General features: G+C 34.2%; 1 pseudogene; it reads left to right on the top strand.

The window, feature by feature from the left end:
• The first annotated feature begins 7,814 nt into the window (after positions 1-7,814).
• LOC132426756 (receptor expression-enhancing protein 5 pseudogene) lies at positions 7,815-8,385 on the top strand (annotated as a pseudogene).
• The last annotated feature ends 3,483 nt before the right edge of the window (positions 8,386-11,868 follow it).

Genomic DNA, 11,868 nt, shown 5'->3' with positions numbered 1-11,868 from the left:
CTGATGCAGATGTTAATCTCACCCAGAAACACCCTCACAGACATACCCAGAATAATGTTTAACTAAATATCTGGACAGCTGTGGCTCAGTCAATTTGAGACAAAATTAACAATCACAACAATCTGGTTCTGGTATTACCAGAACCAGGGGGACAAGACAAGGTCATGTATATATAGCTTATTTCCACCGAGAGAACATATAAGACAAATAACATTTTGGCTTAAATTTAGTGACTACATTCTCTGATTCAAAAAAAGAAAGGAGGTTGGACTGGGAGATGAATTTATTCACTGAAATTCAATAAATAACTTTCTATAGATAACTGATTGACATGTTTGAAATATGTGTGTGTGTGTGCGTATGTATAAAATTTATGTGATTTTTTTATAGCATTGAGCCAGCTGGGTCTTCAGAGGATTTCTTAGGTGAGATTTAAAGCAGTGCCTTGATTCAAAAATAAATATTTTTTCTTCTTGTTGGGAAAATAGCTTGAATCAAGTTGGATGCATTTCCTAAGGTCAATATTGACCCTCAAGCATTTTCCATAGGTGTGGGTGTGAATTGTCTATTTTTTCCTTAATATTACAAATAATACGTTTTCCCACTTTGGTATTTCAAAAAACAGTTCTACTGTTGGCAGACACCTTCAGCATTGTGTCTTGTACCACTTTTGAGAATATTTTTGAGTTGGTTAACAAAGTTTTCTATCCTTAGGGTTTCCTTCCAAGGAAATAGCACTTTTTAAAGCTGTATAATGACATTGTCAGTGAAAATTTAATCTTGGAGTAGATGTCTGGATTCAGCTAACATTTAATAATTTTTTCCAGCTGGTCCTGTAGGTATGTATACCCCAATATCTATAACATATCCAGTTATTTGCTGAATTTCTTTAAAAAAAAAACACCTCTTTTTCTTATGAAAAACACACTGAGAGAAAATAAAAAATAGCTCAAAATAATAAATAGCTCAAAAATAAATAGCTCAATGCTTCATCACAGAGTACACTCTTTTGGAGACTCACATCTCAGATCAGGAGAGGGAAAATGACCAGCACCGAGGAAGCTTCCTCTACGCCCCCTATGAATAACCATGCTCCTGTTCTTACCAAGATATCCAGCATTCTGAATCCTAACACAATAATTTTGTCACCTTTTGTACTTTATACAAATAAAATCATTCATAAAGTACTCTTGAGTCTGTCCTCTTTTGCTTGTATCATATTGAGAGATTTTTCCATGTTGTTGCAGACAGCTATAATTTTTCAAATTTATTGCTGCACAGTATCCTATTCTATGATCATATAACTATATTCACTTCTTCTGGTGATGTACATTTGCATTGTTCTCAGATTTTGACTATTATGAATAATTCTATTTTGAACATTCTTGAATGTGCTCCTTGGTGCACATTTGCATCTATTTTTGTTTAGTCTATACATAAGACGGAAATTGTTGGCACGTGGGGTACAGGTATTTCCAACTTTAGTAGATAATATCAAATGGTTTTCAAAGTCATTAAAATTTACATATCCTCCAACAGTGTGTGAACATGCATGTGACTCCACAGCCTTACTAATTGTTATTGTTTTCCTGCCTTTTTTGTTTTTGTCTTTGTTTCTTTTTTGTTTATTGTTCATTTTGGAAATTTAGTCCTTTCTGTGATTGAGTAATGATATGACATGTCCTTCTGGCTTCATTTGCATTTTCTTGGTGTTTAATGAATTTAAACATTATTTCATGAGTTTAATGACCATTTGAGAGGGAATGGATGTAGGATATGGGTCAGGAAAGGGAGTACATGGAGAGGTCCAGCCTTCCTTGATCAACGTGGTTAGTCTGTTTGCAGCAGTCTTATTAGGAGGGATCTGGGGAAAGAGATCACCCAACCTTTGCCACCTCCCTCCTATCTTTACCAGTGTTATACCTACTTCTAAAGTCAAAGCATTTTTGATCCACCCAATGAGTCTCAAGGATTTAGTTGTCTGAGATGATCAACAATAATGGTTTTGATATATAAAACAAAAATCTTAGTTATTTATTTATGTGGGGAAACCTGTATTTTATAGAGCAGATCTTGTCAGTTCATTGTCAGGAATATCCTTTGTTGTGTTTCCAAGTGAACTACTGGACATGTTTTTAATTAGACAGGTATTTGTTCTGCCAAAGAAAGAGTTGAATCATTTCTGTGGGATGGTTCACAGAGTCATGTTGAAATGTTATGGATAATTCATGACATACATTAGAATACATCTTCTAAAAAAATGCTTTTGCCTCTCTTTTTCTCTCTACCCTCTAAAAAGTTCTGGACAAAAAATGCCAAAGTTTGGTTTTTGAGAATTTTCATCACCCTCCCTCTACTAATAAATGTTTACTTCAAATATATTACAAAGTAGTTAATTAGGTTTCAACTTTTTTGTTCAGAAGTTTATTTTTCTAGGATCATCCTTAGTTAAGTTGATTGAATTCAAACCTCGATGTGCATCATCTCAATGGTACATTTAGAGGTCACGAACATGGGGTGCCACTGTCCAGCTGTGTACATCATGCAGGTTTTATAAACTGCTTACATTTTTCAAATTTCTAACTTTAAAAATGGGGATAATAATATTAACCCTTCGAGTTTCTCAAGAGTTTAAATTAACTCATGTGTGACACTTTCTAAGAACACTACCTGGTATATAGCTGACATTCATGAAATGGGAAGTATTATTCTTTAAGCTGCTGCAGCTAACATCATTACTAATCTCATTCTTTCACAGTATACTCTTTTTCTTATCTGGCTCTCTGGGTAACTTGACTTACAATTTCTAGGAGAATTGAACTCACATTGTCCATACGGGATTGTTAGAGAAAGCAGCAAGTAGTATCACTGAAGAAGGATGGAGGTAAGAAAGGAATTGGACCAGCAAAAATGAGGTAGACAACAAGATATATTAAGAGATAGGATTCAGGGGTGGAGGAGAGGAACAGTTGATGAGAACATAGATTCTAAGGAATTGAAGAGGGACAGAGAAAGGCATTTGACAATTATAATTCATTTATTTAGGCAATTTTGGCCTTGAAAAATAGATGTCTAGGACGAACTCTGACTAAAATAAATTCAAAACTTGATGCTAATTGGATCTACTTGCATGGATACTGTCAGAGTTCAATGCTTATACATGTGTAAGAGTTATATCACTCATTACATAATTTATTTAATCTTCACAATAACAGTTAAAGTAGGAATGGAAACTTTCTTTGAAATTAAAAAGACTATGTTATCTCAACTAACATTTGTTTTCCTTTTGGTGCCAGGTACCAAGGTATAATTTTATACACACTCATTTATTCAATCCTCACAACTTTGCCGAGGAAGAAACTGAGGGTCAAGGATAATTATTACTCTGCTCCAGCCATGTAGTTATGAGGCCCTGGATCCAGTGCTCACATGCTCCACTGGGAAAGGCCACTGGTATAACTCCTTGAGAGTCAGAGGAACCAAGATCTGAGCACGTCTGCATCATGAGCACATCATTCATACTGGGTGGGCTTTCCCTTCTTCATATATGAAATGTGAGATATAGGTCTAATGGCTTTTCAAGTGCTAAGCTTGCCCATCTCTGTGAAGATATTAGCATCTGTGTACAATTTTTAGAAATGTGAGTGGTGGGAGAAGAAGAGAGGGAGACATTAAGGAGAGGTTCCGTGGAGACATCTTGAATGTTTAACATCTGTCATGAATTTTAAATGCATTCAGAAAGAAAGAAAGAGACATGCCCCATCATCATTCCTAGGAATATATGTCAACAAGAATGATATTGTTTATAATTATTTACAAATGTGTGTTGGGAGGCATTTGAAGGTGTCAATAATAAATTCTATTTTTGCTTGTGAAAAACATGAACAATGATGAAAGAAAAACAGGTAATGGAGGGATGTTTACTTTAGTTGAAACTTGTTCTAATTTTGTTAGAATAAAGAAAACACACAGGGAGTAGATTTTTTATAATAAACAATAATTTATTGTTAATAATAAATTATTAAATGTATTCCATTAATAATAACAAATGAACTTTCCTATTGATTTAGCAGAACTGAGCTTTTCAGGATAGAAAACAACATATCTTTCAAATGACTCTCTTGATTTTAATATCCATTTTCATTACATATACCTAACTGATAGCTTCTAATTTTTACTTTTATTTATTTATTTTTTTGCGGTACGCGGGCCTCTCACTGTTGTGGCCTCTCCCATTGCGGAGCACAGGCTCCGGACGTGCAGGCTCAGCGGCCATGGCTCACGGGCCCAGCCGCTCCGCGACATGTGGGATCTTCCCGGACCAGGGCATGAACCTGTGTCCCCTGCATCAGCAGGCAGACTCTCAACCACTGTGCCACCAGGGAAGCCCTTCTAATATTTTAAAATTGCCTATTAAGCATGTTTCAAAGAATCAAATGAACATAAATAACCCGACAATTAAAGTAATTGGTAATTTACAATTTCTGTTTTTATTTCATCTAGGCCTTTGGGTTTGACTGAGAAGATATAAAAAGCAGCATTTCTTTTAGATGTTAATATTATTTTAATCTCGTAGATTCAAAGCCAATTTATTTTCATGTAAAGCTAATTTAAACTTAATTAAAACCAGACTGTGCTTTATTCTATAGTTATTACAGATTCCACTTACTGGTACATGTCCTTCGACATAGATTTTTTCTATTTTAATGGTTTAAATTTATAATGTGTTCCTAAACTTTACAATTTTTTCCTATTTGCAAATAACTTGCAGAAAAGTAAAATAGCAAGAAGTCTTTTGCTTTTTTTTGCACCCCAAGTCCTTTATTACTACTAAAACAGGAATTCATATTACTTGAGAGTAGCATTGATTTTATGTGTTTCTTTCTCCTTAATGTGAATTTCATGGGCAGAAGAGTTGTTTCCAGCACTAAGGAAATATTTGTCAAATGGTGAATTCACAATCATTGATTTAAAATGAGTTGGTCTTTTTTTCTCTTAAAGTCCATAACAACTAAATTTTTTCCCTTCCCCTCTTTTTCCTTTCTCCCTTCTTCCCTCTTTCCTCCTTATATTCATGGAGGAAACTTTTTTCTCCCCCTCTGTCCTGAGTCCTGCTGGGTGGAAGCTATAACAAGGTCAAGTAAGATATATTCCATTTGATACGCTCAGTGCAGTGGGGAGGCTTGAGGTCATTGCATTTCTAGACTTTATGTAAATGAGGTCTTTTGTCTCACCATCCACCACCCCCAGGGTTTGGGATTGGATTGAGTATTTATAAAATTATCCCATGATCTGGAGTTTTGCTCCACAGATTTTTTTTTTTTTAAGTAAAGGACTTTTTCAATAAGGATACTAATTCCTCATTAGCAGAAAAATAATAAATTTGCTCTGTCACATATAATTTTATTAAACCTTTGGCACTTCTTTGTAATACAACACCTGATTTGGCAAAATGTATGACACAATTACATATTCAGTTACTCTTCAGTTTTCTTCTAGAATTTTTATGGTTTCAGATCTTACATTTAAGCCTTTAATCCATTTTGAATTTATTTTTGTGCGTAGTGTGAGAAAGTAGCCCAGTTTGATTCTTTTACATGTAGCTGTCCAGTTTTCCCAACACCATTTATTGAAGAGGCTCTCTTTTCCTTATTGTATATTCTGACATCTTTGTCATGGATTAATTGTCCATATAAATGTGGGTTCATTTCTGGACTCTCTATTCTCTTCCATTGATCTATATGTCTGTTTTTGTGCCAGTATCATGATGTTTTGATTACTGTAGCTTTGTAGTATAGTTTGAAATCAGGGCATGTGTTACCTCCAACTGTGTTCTTCTTTCTCAAGATTGTTTTGGCTATTTGGGGCCTTTTGTGTTTCCATACAAATTTTAGAATTATTTGTTCTAGTTCTGTGAAAAATGCCATTGGTATTTTGATACAGATTTCATTGAATCTGTAGATTACCTTGGGTAGTGTGGTCATTTTAACAATATTAATTATTCCAATGCATGAGCACAGTATATTTTTCCATCTTTCTGTGTCATCTTCAATTTCTTTCATTGGTGTCTTATAGTTTTCCGAGTACAGGTCTTTTACCTCCTTAGTTAGATTTATTCCTAGGTAATTTATTCTATTCAGTATGATGGCAAATGGGATAGTTTTCTTAATTTCTCTTTCTGATAGCTTACTATTAGTGTATAGAAACACAACATATTTTTGTGTATTGATTTTGTATCCTGAAAATTTACTGAATTTGTTTAGTAATTCTAATAATTTTTTGCTGGAGCCTTTAGGATTTTCTATATATAATATCATGTCATCTGCAAAAATGACAGTTTTACTTCTTCCTTTCCAATTTAGATGTCTTTTATTTATTCTTCTTGCCTAATTGCTCTGGCTAGAACTTCCAATAATATGTTGAATAAAAGTGACAAGAGTGGATATCCCTGTCTTGCTCCTGATCTTAGAGAAAAAGCTTTCAGCTTTTCACCATTGAGTATGATGTTAGCTTTGGGGTTGTCATATATGGGCTTTATTATGTTGAGATATATTTCTTTTATTTTTTTTTTTGGCTTTGTTGAGAAGTTTTATCATAAATGGATGTCCAATTTTGTCAAATGATTTTTCTACATCTATTGAGATGATTATATACTTTTTATCCTCGATTTTGTTAATATGGTATGTCACATTGACTGATTTGTGGGTGTTGAACCATCCTTGCATCCTTGGAATAAAATTCCACTTGATCACGGTGTAAGATCATCTTAATGTATTGTTGAATTTGGTTTGCTTATATTTTTTTGAGGACTTTTGTATTTATGTTCATCCTGGGTATTGGCTTGTAATTTTCTTCCTTTGTAGTGTCTTTGTCTGGATTTTGTATTAGGGTAATCTTGGCTTTGTGAAATGAGTTTGGAAGGGTTCCCTCCTCTTCAAATTTTTGGAGGATTTTGAGAAGGATAGGTACTAATTTTTCTTTCAATGTTTGGTAGAATTTACCAATGAAGTCTGGTCCTAGAATTTGCTGTGTTGAGAGGTTTTGATTACTGATTCTAGTAATGTCTATTCAGATTTTCTATTTCATCATGATTCAGTCTTGTAAGGTTGTATGTCTGGGAATTTATCCATTTCTTCTAGATTGTCCAACTTGTTGGCACATAATTGTTGGCAGTAATATCTTATGATTCTTTGTGTTTCTGTGATATTAGTTTTAATATCTCCTCTTTCATTTCTAATTTATTTGATTTTATCTTTTTTTCTTGGTTAGTCTAGCTAAAATTTTCTCAATTTTAAAAATCTTTTCAGAGAATCAGCTCTTAGTTTATTTTTATCTTTTCTATTGTCTTTTTAGTATCTATTTCATTAATTTCTTCTGTAATATTAGTTATTTCCTTCCTTCTACTAATTTTTGGCTTTGCTCTCTTCCTAGTTCCTTAAGGTGTGAAGTTAGGTCATTTATTTGAGACTCTTTTTGTTTCTTGAGGTAGGCATTTATTGCTATGAACTTCATTCTTAGAGCTGCTTTTGCTGCATCCCATAAATTTTGTGGGCTGGAGGGTAGTGGGGTGTGGGTAGGGGTAGGGTTGGGGAGGGGAGCAGCTGCCTGGCCAGGAGCAGCTGCTCCTGGGGCTGCTGCCCTGAGCATGGCACTGGCCGCAGAGCACAGGGTGCAGGAGGGAAAGGGGGCAGCGTGGGTAGGCAGGGCAAGGAGGGGGCTGTGGGGAGGTTGTGGAGGGACTCATTGAATTGTCTGCCTCCCGCCCCACCCGCCACCTGGCACTAGGAGCAGCCCCCAGTGGCAGTGTGACAGCCATGTCTGCAGCCATGAGGTAGGGGTTCTACCAATTCCTTCATCAGAAGAATGGCAGTGACTGACCTCTTGGCCAAGCTCGAGGCCAACACCAGCGTGAACTGGAGCTACATGGCACTCACTGTCATTGGGCTGGTGGCTTTGTACCTAGTGTTTGGTTATGGAGCCTCTCTCCTCTGCAACCTGATAAGATTTGGTTACCCAGCCTATGTCTCAATTAAAGCCATAGAGAGCCCCAACATAGAAGATGATACCCAGTGGCTGACCTACTGGGCAGTGTTTGGTGTGTTCAGCATTGCCGAATTCTTCTCTGACCTCTTCCTGTTATGGTTCCCCTTCTACTACTTGTTGAAGTGCAGCTTCCTGTTGTGGTGCATGGCTCCCAGCCCTGCCAATAGAGTGGACTTGCTCTATAAGCGCATCATCTGTCTTTTCTTCCTGAAGCACAAGTCCCAGGTAGACAAGGCAGTGAATGACTTGAAGGACAAAGCCAAAGAGACGGCAGATGCCATCTCTAAAGAAGCCAAGAAAGCTGCTGTGAATTTACTGCATGAGAAAAAGAAAAGCACCTAAACCACTGAGTGGATGAAACATTTCTGCCCTCTCTGTACTTTCCTATTAGAGCTTGGTGTTATATTAGGAACTGTGGTATAATCATTTTAATAATGTTGCCTTGGAAACATTTTTGATATATTAAAAAAATGAATGTGTTGTAAGTTTTTTTGCTTACTTTTACTGTCTATATACCTAGGGAGCATTTAAATTTAAATTTAATGCAATGGGCAGTGAGCAAGTTCTTAGAAAACATATTTTGCCTCTGGGTAGGAAAAGACCTATCATACCATCCTGTAGGAAATATAAACTTAAAATAAAATTATATATCTCCCCCAAAAAATTTTGTGGGCAGTTCTAAGGTAAGATGGTAGAGTGAATGTCTTTTATGTATCCTGTGGATGGATAAGCAGGGTAAGGACCAAGAACAGATCTACATGTATGTATAAATTCTAACTGCCTTTCAAGACCTGAGAAGCACTTCATTTGCTGTATTAAGTAGCTTTATCTCATTTAATATATCTGTTATTCAGCTCAGATTAAGAATCAGAGTATGCTTCAAGCTTTTGCAATATTTTTAGAGATTAAAACTCCAAGGGAAAAAATATTTTTAAGTGCCAACCATATACTACTTCAATCACATTGTTCTGGGCTCTTAACCTATCCACAGGCAAGAAAATAAAAATTTCAGAAACAATAAAGAATTAAAAATTAGTAAAATTTTCATTACTCACAGGTGATATGATAGATTACATAGAAAAAGCCTAAGAAATTTACAAAATTTTAAAGCCAAGATATTCATTTAACAAAATTTCAGATTACACTGTCAATGTACAAAGTCCAGTTGTATTTCTGAATACTAAGAATAAATAACTGAAGTAGGAAAATGAAAAAAAATCCAATATCCTTACAAACCAAATCAATCAAACTAAGAAAATAGTTCTAAGAAATAAAATGAAGAATGGGAAAAACTTAGACAATAATAACTGGAATATATTGCAGAGAGACATTAAAGAAGACATTAAAAAAATAAACAAATAAATAACAAAGCAAGCATATCATGATCATAGGTTGGATAACTTGAAATTGTTAGGAAATGAATTCTCAAAAAAACTTATTTACTAAATCAATGCAATCTCTATCTAAATCCCAGTTGACTACTTCGTACAAATTAACAAGCTGATTATAAAATGTTTGTGGAAATTCAAAAGCCCTAAAATACTAAAACAGTTTTGGAAAATAACAAACTACCTGATTTTGTGACATCCTCTCGGGCTATAATATTCAAGACAATGTAATACTGACTTAAGGATAAAGAAATAGAAGAGGAGTGTCCAGATAGACTCACATGTATATGGTCAATTGACTTTAAAGGCACTAAGGTCATTTGAAAAGGAAAATATAGTCTTTTTAAAAACTAAAGCTGATATAACTGGTTAACCACTTGGAGAAAAAATGAAGTTGGTTTCTAACTCAGACATACACAAAAATTAAGCAGAAAAGTATACATTATAGGCATAAATGTAAAAGACAAAATTTCTAGAGGAAATTATGAGAGAACAGCTGTGAAATCTAGATGTAGGCAAGGATTTCTTAGAACCCAAAAGCACCAATAATTTAAAAAAGTTATAAATATGACTTTGTCAAAATTTAAAAACTTGCCTTTTCAAAGACAAAGAAATAAGAAGTAAGGCACATGCTTGTAGAAAATATCAATATTTGCAAAACATATATCTATTAAGGAAATTTATACAGAATATATTCTATAAAGAACTCAATAATAAAAACCCAGTTTAAAAAACCAAATGAAGAAGGGGAAAAGATTTGATCAGACAGTTAAAGATATGACATTCAAATGACCAAAAATCACATGAAAGAATGTTGAACATCATTTGTCATGAGGGAAATACAAGTTAAAATCACAATAAAATACCATTCTACATCCAACAGAGTGGCTAAAATAAAGACTGACAATACCAAATGTTGGTTAAGATTGGGAGCCATTGGAACTCCTGTAAATTGCTGTTAAGAATCTAAAATGGTGCAGTCATTTTAGACAACAGTTTGGCAATGTTTTATAAAGTTAATCATAAACTTACCAAACAACCCAGCAATGTTATTCCTAGTTTTTAACCCAAGAGAAATAAAAATATGCCTACTCAAAGAGTTGCACAAAAATGTTCACAGTAGCTTTAATTATAACAATTTTTAAAAATGGAAAGGACTCAAATATCTATCATTAGAAGAATGGGTAAACACATTGTAGTACAGTGACACATGACTTGACAATAAGAATTAACAAAGTACTGATGTAAGCAACAAGATGAATGAATCTTGTTCATAATTCATAATTTTGTTCAAAATTCATAATTTTCACTCAGAATTATGTTTTTGAGTGAAAGAATCCATACACAAAAGAATATGTACTGTATAATTTCATTTATCTGAAGTTTTAGAATAGTCAGAACTAAGCTGTGATAGTAAAAATCAGATCAGTGGCTGCTGGGATTGAGGGTACAAGATATAGCCTGGAAAGAGGCATGGGGAATTTTTGGGGTGATGAAAACGTTCCACATCTTGATTGGGGTGATAGTTATATGGGTATACACATATATTTGCCAGAATACATTAATTACTGTATAGTAAAAATCTATTGATTTTATTCTTTGTGAATTATGTACCAGTAAATTTAATAAAAATATGTTATGTAGAAAATAGAAGAAGAGGGAACATGCCACCATTGTGAGGTTATTGTAGCTGATCAATTTTGACATTTTTCTGTTTAAATCTATATGATGAATATGTACTATTTTCTGACGTTTAAAGAAAGTGTTAAAAATTGTAAAATTTTCAGTGGTTCCCAGATACATTTCTGGATGTTCCCAGATTATACAGTCAAGTTTTTCAGCCACTGAGTACTAAGCACTCCACATCTTCTTTCTCTAATCAGACATGTGGGTAGATAGTCATGTATATTTTCATCCATTATTTGGAGGAAAAAAGTAAGATAAGTGGCCAGAGCAGGGAATTATTATTTCCTCTACATTTCTTTGTGTTCTTCTTTATGTTTCTAAAGCCAATAAACAATAACAACACCCAAACCTTAAAGATATTTATATCAACTCTCTGGCATAAATATAAGAAATAAGCTTGTTTACTGTTGCCAAAATTTCAATCTTTCTGTTACAATTATTTCCTAAGATACTTGCACTATTTTTAATACACCAGCGTTTTAACGTTCACCCAAAATTCTTCCTGTCTTTCTCAGGTCTGTAGCTTTATTTACATTGGGAAAAGGGATACTCCTAGAAAGAAAATGATTATTTCCATGAAAATTTAAGATGTTATCTTTACACATAGGAGGAAAAATATTTCAGATATGCTTTTGGCTCACTGACTGAAGTTCCACGTGAATTGTTCCTTCATTAACTTTGCTGAGATGACAACATTAACAGCAAAAGACTTTGGGTTCTGAGTTTATTTACTCTGAAGATAAATTCGTGG

This window comes from Delphinus delphis, chromosome 6 (genome assembly GCF_949987515.2).
Source record: "Delphinus delphis chromosome 6, mDelDel1.2, whole genome shotgun sequence".
NCBI classification, from domain to species: domain Eukaryota; kingdom Metazoa; phylum Chordata; class Mammalia; order Artiodactyla; family Delphinidae; genus Delphinus; species Delphinus delphis.
Note: the sequence above shows the minus strand (reverse complement) of the source record. Positions and strands in the feature narration are given on the sequence as shown.